We start from the raw sequence: 20204 nt of genomic DNA on the forward strand, positions 1-20204 counted from the left end.
TGCCACAACTGTTCCTGGAATAACTTCAGGAACCTAGTGAGATCATTCTCAGAAGCTGATTGTCTCAAAAACCTATTTTAATTAGATGATTTATAAGACATCGTAAAGAAATCAGCCAGTGAATGCCCTCAGGGCAAGGTGATAATGGATACACAGCTTAATTGTCAAATTAAGGGATATGGGGAGAGACAGGTTTGGCACAGCATGCTCCGTGGTTCCTACATCTGAAGACAGTTGCTCAAAGATAAAATGAATTGAGTCTGTTGGCTCTTTTAAACATTTCTTGGTTGATGAAAGAAATAACAGAGATACAACAATTTATCTTTGAGGAACATTTAGGTCTCAAAAGCATACAGTTCTAAGTCCTTAGAGAAAGGGTAGAATGTGGAGCACAAATATAAATTCTAGCTTCTAGGGTCAGTAATGATTACCCTCTGCTTTTTTATTTGTTGGGAAATAGTGGGACATAGGAAAAGGGAGATGGCATCATCTTTTCTTTTTCTGAATTAAATTTTAGAGAGCTCATATGACATGCATTCTATCTGAAATGAGAGGTTCATATTGAGAAAAGCTAGTGAAAAGAAAGAGGAAAAACTTGTCTCAGTTTCTTATGGGCCTTGAATCATTTGTATGGAGGGAGAACAATAATAAAATGCATAAATTAGCTTTTTGCTTATTTTTAATCAAAAGCAACTTTTAATAAGGTTGATTAGGCATTTGGGGATTGAGGTATAAGCAGAAGCACAATTCACTAATTTTCTAATTATTTTCTCTGTTGCAGCCCTCAGTTAAACTTTAATAATAGTAATGAAGCATAGCCAGAAAGATATGAGCCTTTTTAAAGAGGACTGCTTTACTTGCTGTTATTTACTCTGAGTCCCGGAAATTCTTCACACCTTTATTTGTAAAAATATATTCACTTTATAGAAAAAAATTGATATAAAGTAAGAAAAATCCTTTACATTGCTATCACCCAACAATAATGAAAAATTCTTGATAATGTAAAAGTATTAACCACAGTTTTCTATTTATAATTTTTTACATTATCAAGATACTGATATATGTAAAGTTTCCTGCTTTTAATATAAGTACTTTCCACTTTTATTGCAAATTCTTCATGAACATAGATGATGCTCGCATAATATTTTGTTAATCTGTTTTAATGTTCACTACCCACTCTGAGCAGAGTCAAACCTTCTGGGTATTAGCAAAAATAGAGGGAACAATCTAAACAGCAGGATACTGCAACTGGGCCAGTCCCAAGCTAATTTATTCAAGCTACCAGGAAAATGAACTTTGCCTTCTTTTTCAGATAAAATTATTTTTCTGGTAATAATATAGGTAGATATATTTTATGAATACACAAAACTGTTTTTGTTTATTTATACTGATTATGACCAAAGTCAACAATAGGCACAATGGGTCTACCATATTTAAGAGATTCCAAAATACCTAGTCACAGTGAAATTCCTCATAGTGAAAACCCAAACACATTCATTTTGTCATTTAGAATCTTTTACTTTACCAATTTAGTGGGTTCCTCTCAGAACTTTCCCTAAAATGAAATTAACTAGAACATATTGTTCCACTTCTACTTATCGATTACTTCATTTACATATGATTTTTTTTCCCTCTCAAAATATAGGTAGAATAAAGAGTCTGATCTTGGGACAAAAGGTGTATTAGTTCAATTTTTTGCTGACACGTGAGCCCTACTGGGTTGAACTTCTATATAAGTCTTGGTGAACCTCACTTTTTAATATTTATTTATTTATTTTTTTGAGGTATAGAAGATTGAACCCAGATGTGCTATACCACTGAGCCACATCCTGAGCCCTTTTTATTTTTTATTTTGAGACAGAGTCTTGCTAAATTGCTGAGGCTGGCCTCAAACTTGTAAACCTGCCTCAGCTTCCCATTGCTGGGATTGTAGGCAAGCGCCATCATGCCTGGCTGAACCTCACTTTTATACAAATGTTTAACAATGTAAAATTTCTGCAGTGCCTTCCTTCCTCTCACATCTGATTTTTCCTGCATTATACCCTAAATTTACTGAAAACTTATTCTGATTCCAACAATTTTCAAAAATAATCTCTAATATTTATAGCTCTGATTAAAAATCATCCAACATATTCCCAAATACATTCCAGTATTTGAAGACGCTGTGATTTCTTAACTATTCTCTAATATAAGCATCTTTGAATAGTAAGCTTTTTTTTGAGTTTGGGATTAGTTATAATAATACATTCCCTGAAGTAACATTTAGCAATCATTTAGCATGTGTCAGAATTGTTCTATGTACATTATGTCCAACAGCTAACAAAATAATCGTCTTAAAAGGAAGCTATGAAAAACAGAAAATACTTCCAAGAGCACGACAGAAAATGTGATACAATCACTATGTTCATTTTCAACAGAGCAGCAAGACATCCTTCCTGCACGTAAGATCAAGTCATTCTATCCAAACCCTTCAGCGACTCACACTTTCTCTCATGGTCCAACCTCAGGTTCTCACAGTGGTGCAAAATCCAACTTCTGTACCTGACCTCATCACCTCCGAGACCTCATCAGCTCTTTTCCCCCACACCCTCCTCTTTGCTATATACTGGACTATATTGACTATGCTCAGTATGAAGCCTAGACATCATTTCTTTTCTCTGGCCAGAAAGCTCTCCCCAAGTTGACAAAGAGTTGATGCTTGCATTTTTTCCCAGTCTTTATACACATCATTGTCTTAATGTGGCCACCCCTACTACCTTTAAAATGGTAAAACTTAAAATTTTAAACTGTTCCTTGCTCTGAACCTATTCCTGATATCTAGCCTTGCCCATTTTTGTTCTGTAGCAAAATCATCTTCTACCATACCAAATAATCTACTTTCTTTAAAATATTTATTATGCAGTTTTACATCCCCAAAGCATCATACGTATGATAATTTTGTATATTTTGTTTAATAGAATAGAGTGTAGCATGTAAGAAGTCTTCCAGAATTTTCAAAAGGATTCAATCATTAACTCAAAAATATTTCAGTGCTACGCAATACTCTAACCCTCTTTTCATGTGCTGCATTTTTCTGTTGTGCTTGTGGAAGCATTTTATACTCTTTATAATGCTACCTTTTAGGATTATTATTTTGTGAATTGTTAGGTGTAGTATACATAGAAAAATTCTGGCACAAATTAAATGCTCACTAAATGTTGTTTTTACTTCTGGAGGCACTTACTGCTGTTCTTGGTATACCTTTGAGGGTTGCAAATTAAGATTTGTCAGAAAACTGAACAAACCTTACCCCCACTCCTCAGTGTTTTGTGGATTTCCTGAATGTATGCTCATTTTGGTTCTTACAACGACCTTTTAGCACTTTGAAAATTGCATTCCATTTCCTTCTGACTTGTAATGTTTCTTCTGAGAAGTATGCTGTCACATGAATTTAAAACATCCTTATGTGTTTTTTGTTTCTTTTCCCTCATTGCTTTTAGAATTCCCTGTTTTCACTTTTTAAATTTGATTACAGTATGTCTTGGGATAGAGTTGGTTGAGAATTTCCTGTACCTGGATATTTGTGTTCTTTTCTAGGTTTGTGATATTTTCTGTTATTATTTCTTTGAATAAGTTTCTTACCTATTTGACATTCTCAAGTCCCTGTTGTATCCCCCAAATCCCGATATTTGCTCTTCTAATACTAACTCCAGATTCTCAGGGTTTACTTCTTTCTTCTTCATTCTTTTTTTTTTCATTCCCTTCTCCAACTGTGTATTTTCAAATAGTCTGACTTTGAGCCCATAATTTTTTTTCTTCTGTTTGATCTGTTCTGCTGTTAAGGCTTCCTGTTATGTTTTTAATTTCACTTAATGTACTTTTTACTTCAAAGATTTATGCTTGATTAAAAAAGTTAATCATTCTGCTAAGTTTCTGTGTTAGAGTAGTGAATTGTTTCTCTGTGTTTTATTGAGGTTCTTTGTTGCCTTGGCCCTCTCAGCTCTCAGCTGTGGCTGTGAATTCAGGAAAACAAATTGGACAAGAGGAGACAGGGGATGAAGAAAATACAGACAGACACATATAGAGAGAAAAAGTTGAGGCCAGATGGGTTTCCTTCAAAGAGCTTTTGAATTCTCTGTCCAAGAGGTCCCACATATTGGTTGTTAGATGGTTTCTACTGCCTTATTTTGTTGATTAGAGAAGTTCATGTTTCCCTGAAAGTTCCTGATCTTTACTGACATATGATGCCATCTATACTTGGAAAGATTAGGCATTTATTCCAGGCTTTGTAATCTTTGTTTGTGCCTGTTAATCTAGAATTTCTAACCAGGCTGCTTTTTTTTTCTTCTTTATGTTTGTAGTTACTTCCACTGCTTCAACACTACATAGTCTTCTAAATCCAGGTTTCCTTTGAGTCTGCAGTTAACACTCTTTTTAAAAAAAATATATTTTATTAGTTGTTGGTGACCCTTTATTTATTTTTATGTGGTGCTGAGAATTGAACCCAGTGCCTCACACATGCTAGGCAAGTGCTCTACTACTGAGCCACAACCCCAGCCCAAGTTAACACTCTTTCATCACTAGATTCTGCCTCAAGTACAAGTCTGTCCAAATCCATAGGTGGTGTGTTTTTTAGAATGGACTGAAAAAGTAACCAGCAGCTACCTGGTGCCCATTTGTCTCTTCACTTACATAGACAATTGGTCTCTCCATACTTGAATTTGGGGAAGGAGTGGAGTGGCTTCCAACTCTGCAACTCTAGGGCATGCCCATTGCTCACAGTCCACTGAGACCTGTGTAGCTCAATGTAGGAACAAGACCATACTGTCATGGACTGCCTGATGCTGAGGTTTGTGTGTGACCATAGACTGCTGCACCTAGCCAGCAGTGATGCTGACCAGAATAAAGGCCACCCTGCTGGGGGCATGTACTCCCACCCAGCACTGAGGAAGGTCTGTAGCCTTTGACTATGGGCTCAGGACTGTGGTGCTCTGCCTAATATTGAAGTTTCCTATTGGGGACCTGATGATGAATTTCAAGTCTGTGACATGAACTTAATTCTGTCTTCTTCCCCCAAGTGGGAGATGTCTCTCCCACACTGCTATTGTCTGGAAAGGGTGATATGTGAAACTCCTTCTTTCCTGCCTTTTTAAATTTTTTTTTTTTTTTTTTTTTTTTTTTTTTTTTTTTTACTGTTACACTAAAATCAGCTACTGTAATCTGTTACCTGATTTCCTTAACTCTTATAAAGATAGTTCCATATGTGAGTAGTTGTTCAAAGTGATATTTGTGTTGGGAGACAATTCCTGGAAGGTCTTGCTCTATCCCTCTGTATTTCCTTTACAGAGAAGTGTCTTTTTCCCATTTTCAAAATGGTGACTTTTTTGTTTGTTTGTTTTAACTTTTGTGAGAAAATCTTACATATTCTGGATACAAATCCTTTGTTGGAGATGTGATTTTCAGATAAATTGTCTAGCCTGTTATTTATTTTTTTTTCACTGCCTTAATTGTATCTTGTACAAATCAAAAGTTTTTATTTTTATTTTTTTTTTATAGATTGTGCCTTTGGTGTAATTTCTAAGAAATTGCTAGTTGCTTTTTATCTGTTCCAACTATTCCTTTTTGTTTTTGTTTTTTGGATGTCAAATCATGGACTATTGAAGCATTTTTAATTTCCTCTTTATGTCCTTTTTTTACTTTTTACTTATACCTCTGGTTTTTATGTTTAATTGGGTAGCATAGGGATTTAGATAGCTAATTTTAACTTATCATGTTTATAATTTATTATAGAATAATTTACATCTATTATATAAGAATCTTATAACTGCATACTTCCTGTTCTGTTCTTGCATCTTCTGTGCCATAGTTGTCATAAAAATTATGCAAATTATTTATGTTTATATATATCATAAACTCAAAATACTGTCTAAAGCAAAAAAATGGGAACTACTATCCATTAAAATGATTGAAAATAAGAAAGAAGTATCTTTTGAAAAATTTCTTCCTTTCTGCTTATTTGAGAACTCTTCATTTTTTTCAAGTTCCTGTTTATTATCATATTCATTATGCAAGAACTTTCTTTAATATTCCTTGTGGTTCAGGTTTGCAGCCATGAATTCTTCAGGTTTCCTTTGTCTGAAAAATGTATTTATTTTACTCTTACTTTTTTTTTTTTTTTTTTTTGCTGGGGATTGAACCCAGGGCCTTGTACACGTGAGGCAGGTACTCTACCAACTCTGCCAAGGCCCCAGCCCTTACCCTTACTTTTGAAAGGTATTTTTATTGCATATAGAATTTTCTGTTGTCAAGTTTTCTTTCAGAACTTTAAAGATAGCACTATCAGGGCATGGTGGTGCATGCCTATAACTGAAGTGACTTGGAAGGCTTAGGGAGGAGGCCAGCCTCAGCAACTTGGTGAGACACTATCTAAAAAAAGAGAAGTGGGCGTGGGTGGGGACTTAATGGTATAGTGCTCACCTAGCATATGTGAGGCCCTGGGTTTAATCTCTAGTACAATAATAAATAAATAAATCAAAAAAAGAGCACTCTTGTTTGTCAGATTGTATTTTCTCTCGCAAGTCATCAGTTATACTTAGCACAGCTTCTTTTTATGTAATACGTATACTTTCTTGAGATATTTTCCACATGTTCTATTTATTTCTGTTTTAAGTGTTTTGAATATGGCACATTAAGGTTTTAAAAGTTATATATAGGCCTGGGTTCTAGCTCAGTGGTAGAGCACTTGCTTAGCACGTGTGTGGCACTGGGTTTGATCCTCAGCACCACATATAAATAAGTAAGTAAAATAAAGGTATTGTGTTCATCTATAACTAAACAACAACAACAAAAATGTTGTATATATCCTGCTTTTGAGTTCTTGGGTCTGTGGTGATATGGTTTGGATCTGGAATGTCCATTCTAAAGCTCATGTGTTGAAAGCATGGTTTCCAGTACAGCAAGGTTCAGAAGTGGGGCTTTTAAGCCATGATTAGGGCTCTGACTTTATCAGTGGCTTAATCCACCTGCTGAATTAATACATTGATACCTGAATGGATCACCTTGTAGGAGGAAGTGGGTCACTGGGAATGTGCCCTGGAAGGGTTTATCTTTCCCCTGTTCCGTCCTTGCCCCACCTTTCCTGAATGCCATGAGTTGAGCAGCTTTCCTCCACCACACTCTTCCACCATGATGTTCTGCCTCACCTCAGACCCAGAACAATGGAGTTGGTGGATCCTGGACTGAGACCTCTGAAACCATGGAAAAAAAAAAAAAAAACAACCAAAAAAACTTTTCCTTTCTAAGTTGTTCTTGTCAGGTATTTTGGCCATAGGGATTAAATGCTGACCACTACATGTGATTTGATGTCTTTTATTATTTTGTAAATGTCTCAGCTATTGTCTTCTAATACCTCTTGTGTTTCATTCTTTTTCCCTTCACCTTTTAGGGTTCCATTTATGTGTATATTATATTCTTACTTTGTTCCCACAGCTCTAAGATGCTTTGTTCTTTTTGTTATTGTTGCTATGGCTGTTCTTTTTTCCTCTCCCTGTGTTTCAATTTGAGTAATTCATGTTGATTAATCTTCCAATTCTGGATTCTTTCCTCGGCAATGTTGCGTCTGCTGATGGGCTTTGTGAAGAATTGCTTTCCGATACCATTTTTATTATTTCTAACACTTTGCTTCTTTATTGTATTTCTCTCTGCTGAAAGTTCCCCATTTATGAATGCAAGTCATTATTTTTTTTGGTAGATATGTTAATTTGTTTTCATAGTTCCTTTAAGTTTCATATGAGATTAAATCCAAAACCCAGGTCATCTTTGAATCTGATTCTGTTGATTACTATATCACTTGAAAATTTTTTTGCTTCATAATATTTTATTAAATTTTGGACATTCTATAGAACAAAAAAATACTGAGTGTAACAGTATTTATGCATGGACTTGAGCTTGCCTCTGCTTAGGAATCAATGGCAACTGAATGAAACTAGTTAGAAGTTGAGCTGAAATTAGAATTTATTTTTTCTATAGTTGCCCTCAGTGCAATATAGGTTTAAAATTGTGCTTAAAGTAAGGGCTGGTATTGAGTCTTAGGGGTTAGCTATTGTTAGAATTTTTGCCTTTCCTTCAAAATCTGTGTGTATATGTGATAGGTGACAGGACTTAGGGGGAAGTAGTGTCCTTCTTTTCACCAAATGTAGTGTTTCTCAATATTTTTATTTACATAACAACCAATAAGGTGCCTTTAAGACACTTGTTGTCCCTCTGTCTTTCTCTCCTCATGAAATTTTAGCACCACAGATATATTGAACATGTATTTTTGTATTGCTGCCAGTTAGATGTTACAGTGAATGAACCATTGGGGTTTCGGTTTGTGTGTGTGTGTGTGTGTGTGTGTTTAGTTTTGTGTTTCAATAACCTATTTTTCCCACTTTGGGGAAGATATTTATCTTGTTGAGAATATATGTCCCAGGACTTTATGACTACTAATGTCATTACTTTAGGATTCTGGGATCAGGACTGTTTTTTATTGTATCCCCAAATAAAAGTTCTTTCTTGTATTTGTTCCCCAGAAGCAGTGAGCTTTATTGTGCATAACAATATGTATAAAGTCCCTGCCAAGGAGAGTGGAATGACTTCAGGGAACTGAAGACAACTCAGTGTTGTTGGAATATAGACTGTGACATGGGAAAATGGTGAAAGGTCAGAGGAAAGGTCAGTGACAGTGTGAAGATGGACCATGAGTTCTTTGATTATTTAGCAATTACATTTGCATATATTCCAAGTTGCTATTGGTACTGATTGATGCAAGATTAGAGTTAGGATATCAATTAGGAGGATGTTGCAATAATCTAGTTAACAGATGGTGGAGGAATGAACCAAAGCAATAGAGTGAAAATGAAGAGCATCAGCGAATTTGGAAGGTAATTTGAGGTTTATAGTAGTTGGATTTGAGTGACACAAGAAAACAAAATTAAAGCCAATCCCCCAGTCTCTGCATTAGGCACCTGTGAGGTGAATAGTATGAATCACTGAGATAGGGGTAACTTGGGGCTGCTATCAGGGTTTGAGAAGATGACTTCATTTGGGACTTTCAGAATGTGAGATGCAAATAAGCCAGCGTAAGTGCAAATAAGTCCCTGTAAGTGGCTGACTGCATGATAGTGATAGTGATCAGAGTACATTGATAGTGATCAGAGCTTTAGATGTCTGAAGAAATACTGACATTCAGGAGAGATGCAGAAACTGAGGTGCCAGTAGAATAGGTGGAGATGAATTGGCTAAAATGCAGAGAAGCAACAGGGAGAAGTACCTATGATAAGAACTTGTGCTCAGTGGCAGAGTACATAGCTTCCTGATCAATATGCAGATTAGCCTGCTGTAGAGGAGAGAGAGATGGGAGCATTGGGAAAGGGAAAAAACACAGTGGTCTAAAATTTGAATCATGTGAAATTGCCAATATTTACCATTTTGACCAAATAAAAGCAATTTTAGATTGTTCAACCTATCATGACAAACTATTACTGGAGACCATTATAATACTTAAATGTTTCTTCTTGTTTCTGTTACTAAATTCTTTGATTCTAGATTTAAAACCAAACAGAAAGCTGGTTCATGGTGCTAACAGTTTGAAAGTCATTGTACTGGTCAGTCAACATTCTCAGGCATGCACTTGTGTGTTTGGTGACAAAACTTTGGGCACAAAAGTTTTCAATCATCTGGAAAGTATTCAATCATCTGGAATTTGACTGCCTTAGCTTTATACCTCTTACACGTATTCAGTCTGAGATTATTCTACATTTGATTTTCTTTACTTATTCATTTTCTCCTTCTTCTTCTTTGTCTTCTTTTCCCACTCTCCCTCCTCCTCCTCCTCCTTCTAGTCTTTGCTACTTGATTTAGTTTTAAATAAATGAAATTATCTCCTGTGGAGTAGTTGCTCTTTTTTTCCTGATTAGTGAAATTAACAAATACAACATCACTGAAGTTGTTTCATTTTTAGTTGCCTTTGTTTTTGTTACTTTATGTGCTTGAAAATTTGGGAAATAGGTCTGCACATAAAAGTGGCTTAGAATACTTGGGAAGAGTGCGATGTTACTATATTATATATTTGTTTAATTCTTTAACTTTTATTTTGGAAAGGTAGGAAGTGTTTTCACTGGAAGATGAGGAAATTGAGGTACAAAAAGATATTAATCTGCTTTACCTTTTTCAAACTGAGAAACATAGTAGTTTTTGTGTTAAGCAGATATCTCCAATCTAATCATGGTGAATAGTGTTAAGTTGAATAGTGGTTAAGTTGAATCTGTTCCTGGAAATGCTCTTCTTAAGGAATGTCTCTGTGGACACAGATATTGTGATTCTATCCAACCAATATTCTTCTTAGTCTCCTAATTTTCTTACCTTGATTTTATATACAAATATCCTCTTTTCTTCAAAATGATCCTCTTCTGGCAAACTTCTTAGCAATTTGAGGGTTTATTTATTTGTTTATTTGTTGGACAGAAGGAGTTTTCTCCATTTATCAGGCCTGTGTATATCTTATCATATGTTCTTTTTAATGTGAAGTAATAGAATGCTCAGATAATTTTAGAAAGCGGCTTGCTGCAGACCATGTGCCTTATATCTCTTTAACAGCTTGACATGAACCCTGTCACTGGGCATTAATGCAGCTACAATATTGCCTGTCATTAATAGTCTCTGCTGCTTTGCCATCATAATTGCTGACCTTAGCTTGAACCTCTGCTGTGAATTAGAATTTCTGTTAAGAAGGAATATTAATGAAACAAAGTTAAGTTCCTCAGCAGTTTACAACTGGAATTGAAGGCAGTCTCCATTTTCTCTTAGAAAAATGTGCTTTGAATCTACCTGTATTGCTATTGTGACTTCAAAATGATAGGCAAGATTCATGAAAATCATTATACTCAGAGGCCTTTCTTCTTGATACTGTTGCGGTAGTTTTTTTGTTCACTGTATAAAATTCTTTGATGAATTAAAAAATTTTAATTAACTGATATAAATATAAAGGATGATTTACCCAAATAAAACATAAGCTGAAGAATTATTTGGTGAAAGACACAAAAGGGAGAGATGCACCATCTTTATCACCAGCTACTTTACTAATTTTAAATACAAAAACTAGGCCAGGACCTTATTTCTTTAGGTGTTCAAATACTGAAGCAATGAGCATTTTTTTTTAAAATATTTTTTTAGTTGTTGATGGACCTTTATTTTACTCATTTATTTATATGCAGGGCTGAGAATTGAACCCAGTTCCTCACATGTGAGGCAAGCACTCTACCACTGAGCCACAATCCCAGCCCAGCAATGAGCACTTTTTAATACTATTTTTGAATATTTGTTTTTATATTTTACTCAAATTTCAAGAGATACCATATGCATATATTGACTATTCATTTATATTTTTATAGTGGCAATAAAATAAAGGTTGAGTGCTATGTTAATTGAACTGGGTCATGCATCAGAACAATCAGAAAAGATTGTCATACTGAGAATGACTGGGTTTGGGGACTTGATAGTAATGATGTCTTAAAAGTGCTCTATAACCTCTTCTAGGGCTATTTAGAAGTTAAAAACTCAATTCTTACTTTAAATCTTCTCTTCTATTGTCGTAAAAAATCTGGCACTGTGGAGTTCAATATTGTAGAATTCAGAAACTAGATGAAATCTTTTCAGTGATATTGCTACTTCATTTTAAAAAAACGAGAATTTTATTTTGAAATTTTACCTAATTTTTTAGTTATTTAATTCCATTCTAGTAGATGTTTGCTTTTGAGTTTATCTCCTTAAATTTAATCTCCTTGTTCCTCCTTTTTCTAGACTTGAAGGCCATTACTGATTCACTTCTCCTTTTGTTAAGGATCTTTAATGGGGTGGCAGAAGTTATTAGCAAGAGGTATTATGCAATGCATCTGGTATTTTGAGTCTCATTTAATACTTTACCATGGTTTTATTACTTCTGAACATTGTTATGGAAATGAGTATTCACAGAACCTTTGGAAATGGCATTGGGGCTCACCATCTATATATCTCACATATATGATATACATGAAATCTCAGTAAAATTATGATTTTTATACTAAAATTATATATATTATCTCACACACACACACACACACACACACACACACACACACACACACCAGGATTGAACCCAGGAGCTCTTGACCACTGAGCCACATCCCCAGACCTTTTTTGTATTTTATTTAGAAAGGGTGTCATTGAGTTGCTTAGGGCCTTGCTAAATTGCTGAGGCTCATTTTGAACTTGCTATCTTCCTGCCTCAGCCTCCTGAGCCACTGGGATTATAGGCATCTACCACCACACCCAACTTTATTACATATATTTAAAGTGTACAACATGATGTTTTGATACACGTATACATAGTGAACTAATTGCTACAGTTAAGCAAATTAATCAATCCATAACTTCTATAGGTGCCTCTTTTTGGTTTATAATATCACCTAAAATTAATTGGTTGATGCTACTATGCCATTTCAAATGGTATAAAGATGGTGAGATTGAATCTTTATGTGAACTTGAGAAATTTGCACACAGTGACACAAATAACATCCAGTCCTCAAATAACACTAACTTTCCCCTCCAAGAATCACCTAAATTATAATCATAAAACATTATGTTAAGGCTGATTCTGGCCAGAGGTTTCAAAAGCTGCCTTTCTCAATGCATTGCTTGCAGTGGAATTCATTTGTAAACTGGATGTAATTTCCTTTCATACCTATAGGATAAAGAAATAGGCTTAACTATAAGATAGTGGGGATAGAGGATTCTTCTTGGCTACAAAATTGGATTATATTTGACTCTACCTTTATCCATACTCTCAGAAGGCTACTGGGACAAAGTCTCAGAAATAGTTATTTAGGTTAAGACATGATCAGTCTGATATCTATATTTACCTGTCTGGCAAGAAAACTTTCATTCCCAATACCATTTAAAAGGATTGTGGTTTCAGATGAATATAGCATAAAAATTAATACTATAAGATAAAAAATGAAAAGACATGAAACATATATAATTGTCAGGACAGCTGAAATAATTTGGCAATCATCTTATAACCACAGAACTATTTTTACTTCCCTCAACCTGGCAGCTATAAGGCTAGTCAAGGAAAAATTTAAGAAGCCTGTAAGGTTTTTTGAGACTGACCTCCTTGCTCAGAGTCCACCTGAGGAACTTGATTATCATTTAGGCGTCTTCTCTGAGTAGACAGCTGGAGTAGTTGCAGTTCAATTCGAATGCAAAAGATCAATGTTTATACTCTTTGCTAAGTTTGTAGTCCAATTAAGCAGTTCCAGTAAAGCATTTCATTTGGTTTTAAGGTAAAAGCATTTTTTTTTCAGTATACAAATTTTGGAAAAAAGAAGTGATTAATCACTAACATAATTATTTGAAATAAGCAGAAATCAAGATGAAGATTATTTAATTATTTGTGAAAGTTGGAATGAATAAACAAATTAATAATATAAAGATGACAGGCTAGAGGGAGGCTGCATTCTGTGCTGCTCTGTCACCTGGGATTCAAACAGTGGGAATACTGTTTATCTGCAAGTTATTAGAGGACCCCCAGTAGCTGCTCCTGCACAAGAATCCTGGCTACTATTCCCACACAGGTCTTCAGGTCTCAGGGACAGCTTAGGATCCCCCCCCCGCCCCCGCCACTGCGCATACGCAGGCCCTCCAGATGGGACTCCCGTGTGGAACCCCATCTATCAATGTGGGGCTACTCAAGTTGCCTCCATTTTGGTACACTGCAACCACTTCCATAGTCCCCTGCATGTGATAGCCTGCATCTGAGGATACCAGACAGGATCTGGAGTCAGCCACTAGCCACAACATTGCATGCCACAGAACTGCGTCTCTGAACATTCTGCCCAATGCCACTGTCTGACCAGATCTGACACCCCATCTCTGAGAGCAGCTGCCTCTATCTTGGGACACCTTTGTTGCCATCTTTAGTTGGAGCAACTCCCAGCTTGGGACACTGGCTGGGGGCCTAGAAGCAATATTAAGGTACCTATAGTCCCCAACTCCCCTCTCTCCCCCACACCCACTAACCCAGCACAGTGCTTGCAGCTATGCGACTGGCCTGTAGCTTCAAAGCCTGGTCCTGAACTGCCCAATACAAAACAGCTCTCCACAATGGGTGTGCAGCCCCTAGAGTGCAGCCCACAAGACCTCCTCAGAGAAAGGTTCCTGATTGGGAAGTAGAAAGGGAGGGGATGAGTGAGATACAGTTTAGACACTAAATCAGAAACCAGGAATTATGAGATTTATGGGTGATATAAGAAGATAAGACCAGGTGCCCACTTCACACCAGTGGGCCCCAAAGGATATCCTTGGGGTGCAGTCTTCCATCAGGGATCTCCAAGTGCTATACCCCACCTCCAGGAGCTCTGCCCCCAAGACTAACCATCCCACCCCAATAACCTTTACCTTCCTGAGGGTGGAGATACCAGCACACAACAGACCACCCCACCTATTGGATTAGAAGGGAAGCAGGAAAGATACTGAACTCCAACAAAAAGAATTAAGGCTATATATTGTTTGTATCTGTTAATATTGATCTCCCCCTTAAAGAAGAGGTATTGGAACCCTGCAGGGACCCTATAAGCCTATAGGGTAAAACTGTAAAAAGCCCAAATCTTCATGTCAGATTAGGCCCCAACTTCCTTAATAAGACTCCTCTAGCATAAGAAATAAAATCAAGAATCAATAAATGAGATGGATTCAAACTAAAAAGCTTCTTTTCAACAAAACAAACAGTGAGGTGAAGAGAGAGAGCCTAGAGAATGAGAGAAAATTTTTACCACATGCACATCAGATAGAGTACTAATCTATAGGATAAATAAAGAACTCAAAAACCTCAACCCCCCCAAAACAAATAACCCAATCAATAAATGGGCCAAAAAACTGAACAGACACTTCAAAGAAGATGATATATAGTTGATCAACATATATGTGAAAAAATGTTCAACATTCTAGCAATTAGAGAAGTGCAAATCCAAACTATTCTAAGATTTCATGTCACTTCAGTCAGAATGGCAGCTATTAAGAATAAAAACAACAATAAGTGTTGGTGAGAATGTGGGGGGAAAGGCACACTCATACATTGCTTGTGGGACTGCAAATTGATGGAAAGCAATATGAAGAGTCCTTGGAAAACTTATATACATATAAACTTGCTATATTTATCCATTGAATTGACTCTTTTATTAATGAACCTTGTCTCTAGAGACACTGTTTTTTTTTTTTTAACTTAATCCCTTCACTTTCAGCCTCTGTGTGTCATTGAATCTAAAGTGTGTTTCTTAGGGAAAGTATTAATGAATACAGTAAAACGATCAAATTTTTTCTAAATGTTTTAGCACACATTAATATATAAATAATTTACAGAATTGGAAATCAGTTTCAAATTATTATTAGAATACATTTTGATGTAGTGATATTTATATTCTATTATAAATCAGTAAGCTTTCAAGTATGTAATATAATTTAGAAAAAAATTTCACAAACTATTGTTTTTCCTGTCAGTTTGAATTATGAGGTTGTATGAAGCTATTTGATTGCTCTTAAGAAATTTGGGGCATTTTATTTTATTTTAATTTTTATTTATTTTTTGGTGATGGGGATTGAACCCAAGGCCTTGGTCTTGTGAGACAAGTACTCTGCCAACTGAGCTATACTGAGCCCTCATTTTGACAATTTTAAATAACAAATTTAAATTTTAATAACAAATAACTTCTTAGGAATCTGTATTGGTAGCAGAGAGATATTAGGATGTGTATAGGAATATCCTAGACATAAGTAAATGAAAGATAATGCGACATGAAGATGTCAGACTACATCCTAGCTACCAACCAGTTGATCCCCATAATATATTACTAATTAGGTTAAAACACAAAAGATCTCTAATAATTCCAAGTGTTTTACTCTATTCTTAGACAAGGACTATACCTTGAATAAATGTCAAGACATGCATTTGTTTACTCTTACATTGCCATGTACGGTGGGGAGAGCATGCCTGGGGCCTAGATGGATAACAAAACAGGCAGGGTACTAAACTTCCAAAGGAATAGGAGGAGAGAACAGGTGATGTCTTCGATGGATATCAAAGGGAAAGTTTGGAACAACAACAACAGGGGGGATCCAACATGGTGGCGGGCAGAGAGGCTGCGCTTTTAAGGCACACCCAGTGATGGGAACATAAAGTCGCAAGGATAACTCTTGGATTCGACCAACGGAGATTCTCCTAGCAAAATTCCACTGAAGAGAGACCGCCCGGGAGCTACTAGAATTTTTTTGAAGTGTCTGTGTGACCCGGACGAGCGGGACCCTGCCAGAGACGCGGAATTCCAAAACCAACAGCCACAATCCGCGCACCGTGGGCACAGCTGCAGATCCGTCCACCCACCCACAGCCAAAGTGACTGGGTCCTGCTAGACGCCGAGACACAGCTTGGCAGGAAGAAGTCTTTAGCCAAACCTCCACAAGCCAGAAGCTGAGGCGAACCGGGCCGGACCAGACCCACCCCTCCCCTCGGACACTCCGGCAAGGAGCCTGGGGCCCGCCATAGCAGAGAGGTGACGTCATCAGAATTCGGCCGCCGGAATTCCTTCCCAGCAGAATCCACTTTAGCAGGTGCGTGACTTCCCATACTGATACAAGCAGCCAGGAAACTTCATTGACTTCTCAGGGGTCGTGTCCGTAGGGAAGCAGAGGGGATCCCAGAACCCCAGCCCCACATATCACCAGCGGCAAATCCCGAGGTCTTAGTCTCCAGTTTACCACAGCACTGGGGCTTAAAAGGGACACGCGGTGGGGCTGCAAGTGTAACTAGACCTTGGGGGAGTCACTTCTGGGGAACAGGACCTGGCTGGTAGACTGACAGGAGGAAGGGGGTTAAGAGCTGGAGAAGTGAAATGGCTCTGGACTGACAAGTCTGAGAGACCCCCAGGAGACGCCCTACAGAGATAGATCTCGGCAGGTAGAGAGCAGACGCTCCGCTTGGAGGGCACAGCACCGCCTACTGGAAGAGAGGAAGGTGGATCTCTAAGACTTTAAATTTTTTTGTTTGTTTGTTTTGTTGCTGTTGTCGATATTTTATTCTCTCCTTCTTCTCTCCCTGTTCCTTTCTCCCCTTTTCCTTCTCTCTTTCTATCCCATTTCAAGTTTTATTGTTCTTTTCATTCCCCTCTAATCTATCTCTACCTCTATACTTTTTTCTTTTTTTAACAGCACCCTCATTCCCCTAACCCCCAACTCTCATCCCAAGCATTACATCTTCCATTGCGTGTAATTGTCTAAATGCAAATAGGTGAATGTCTTGAGGCTGTCTATAAGACTCATAAATATTTAGCTACTATCAGCACCCTGATCCAATTGCCTGGTAGTATCCACCTTCAGTGGAGCAATCTTCTAAAGTAGCCAAGACATACTAACCATCGTGCCACCAGAGCACCCAACCTAAACATATAGTCCTAAGAACAAACAGCAAAACATTATATGCATACAGAACCTAGAAGCCTTATATGAATTGAATGAATCAGCTGTAAAGTACAACAAAGCCCAACATTTCTAGGCATAATCTCACACCACAAAAGAGAGACAACAGAGATATACAAAGCCAAAACAAATGTATAGGAGAAAGCAGTTACTAAGCAGTCAAACAGAGCTGGAAAGCAACGTGAACAATATGAAAAAACAAGGAAAAAAAGGGTTACAAACAATAGAGGACAACCTAAATATACAGGAGGGCCTAGAAGAATCAGAAACATGGACAAGGAAAGAAATCAAGGCATACCTAATTCAGCTGGAACGGAATATTAGAGAAGACATGAGACAGCAAATCCAAGCATTGAAAGTATATTTTGAAGAGGAACTAACCACACAAATTCAATCCGCAAAGAATGAGCTTTATCAGGAGATAGAGGTGTTAAAAAAAATCAAGCTGCAATCATAGAAATGCAAGAAACCATAAATCAGATTAAAAGCGCTAATGAGAATATTACAAACAGACTAGATCAAGTAGAAGTCAGATCATCAGATAATGAAGACAAAGTTTATCAAATTGAAAAGAATATAGTCAAGACAGAAAAGATGCTGAAATCTCACGAGCAATCTATCCAAGAGATATGGGACCTCATCAAAAGACCAAATCTGAGAGTCATTGGCATAGAAGAAGGCACAGAGAATCAATACAAAGGAATGGATAGCTTATTAAATGAAATAATACTAGAAAACTTCCCAGAAATGAAAGATGGAATGGATTGCCAAATCCTGGAAGCTTACAGGACCCCAAACATCCAAAACCATAATAGACCAACTCCAAGACACATAATTATGAAGATAGCTAACATACAGGACAAGGAGAGAATACTAAAAGCTACGAGAGAAAGGAGGCAGATTACATTTAGGGGTAAACCAATTAGGTTAACGACTGATTTTTCATTACAGACTTTGAAAGCGAGAAGATCCTGGAACAACGTATTTCAAACACTGAAAAATAATGGATTCCAACCAAGAATACTGTATTCAGCAAAACTAAGCTTCAGATTTGACAATGAAATTAAAATATTTCACGATAAACAAAAGCTAAAAGAATTCGCAGCTAGAAAACCAGCACTGCAAAGTATGTTGAGCAAAATATTACAAGAAGAGGAATTGAAAAATAGCGCCCAAAACTAACAGTGGGAGGTATCTCAGTAAAGGGGGAGAAAAATAACCAAAGAGGGAAAACTAACCAATCTAAAATAAATAAATAAATAAACATGACTGGAAGTACAAACCATATTTCAATTGTAACCTTAAATGTTAATGGCTTAAATTCACCAATCAAGAGACATAGGCTAGTAACCTGGATTAAAAAAACAAATCCAATAATATGCTGCCTTCAGGAGACTCACATGATAGGAAAAGACATACACAGACTGAAGGTGAAAGGTTGGGAAAAATCATACCACTCACATGGCCCTCGGAAGCAAGCAGGAGTGGCCATTCTCATATCGAATAAAGTCAACTTCAAACCTAAGGTAATCAAAAGGGATAAAGAAGGACACTATATACTGTTAAAAGGAACCATCCACCATCAAGACATAACAATTATCAATTTGTATGCACCAAACAATGGTGCTGCAACGTTCATAAAACAAACTCTCCTCAAGTTCAAGAGTCAAATAGACCACAACACAATTATTATGGGGGACTCCAACACACCACTCTCGCCATTGGATAGATCCTCTAGACAAAAGCTGAACAAAGAAACTATAAAACTCAATAACACAATCAATAACCTAGACTTAACCGACATATATAGAATATATCAACCGTCATCAAGTGGATACACATTCTTCTCAGCAGCACATGGATCCTACTCAAAGATAGACCATATATTATGCCATAGGGCGACTCTCAGTAAATATAAAGGTGTGGAGATAATACCATGCACCATATCTGACCATAATGGAATGAAACTGGAAATCAATGATAAAAGAAGGAAGGAAAAATCCTACATCACCTGGAAAATGAACAATATGTTACTGAATGATCAATGGGTTACAGAAGATATAAAGGAGGAAATCAAAAAATTCCTAGAGATAAACGACAATACAGACACAACATACCGGAATCTATGGGACACAATGAAAGCAGTTTTAAGAGGGAAATTCATTTCCTGGAGTTCATTCCTCAAAAAAAGAAAAAACCAACAAATAAATGAACTCACACTACATCTTAAAACCTTAGAAAAGGAAGAACAAAACAACAGCAAATATAGCAGAAGACAAGAAATAATTAAAATCAGAGCGGAAATCAACGAAATTGAAACAAAAAAAACCATTGAAAAAAATTGATAAAACTAAGAGTTGGTTCTTTGAAAAAATAAATAAGATCGACAGACCCTTAGCCATGCTAACGAAGAGAAGAAGAGAGAGAACGCAAATTACTAACATACGGGATGAAAAAGGCAATATCACAACAGACACTACAGAAATACAGAAGATAATTAAAAAGTATTTTGAAACCCTATATTCTAATAAAATAGAAGATAGTGAAGATATCGATAAATTTCTTAAGTCATATGATCTGCCCAGATTGAGTCAGAAAGACACTCACAATTTAAACAGACCAATAACAAAAGAAGAAATTGAAGAGGCCATCAAAAGACTACCAACTAAGAAAAGCCCGGGACC

This window comes from Callospermophilus lateralis, chromosome 3 (assembly GCF_048772815.1).
Source record: "Callospermophilus lateralis isolate mCalLat2 chromosome 3, mCalLat2.hap1, whole genome shotgun sequence".
In the NCBI taxonomy this organism is placed as follows: Eukaryota; Metazoa; Chordata; class Mammalia; order Rodentia; family Sciuridae; genus Callospermophilus; species Callospermophilus lateralis.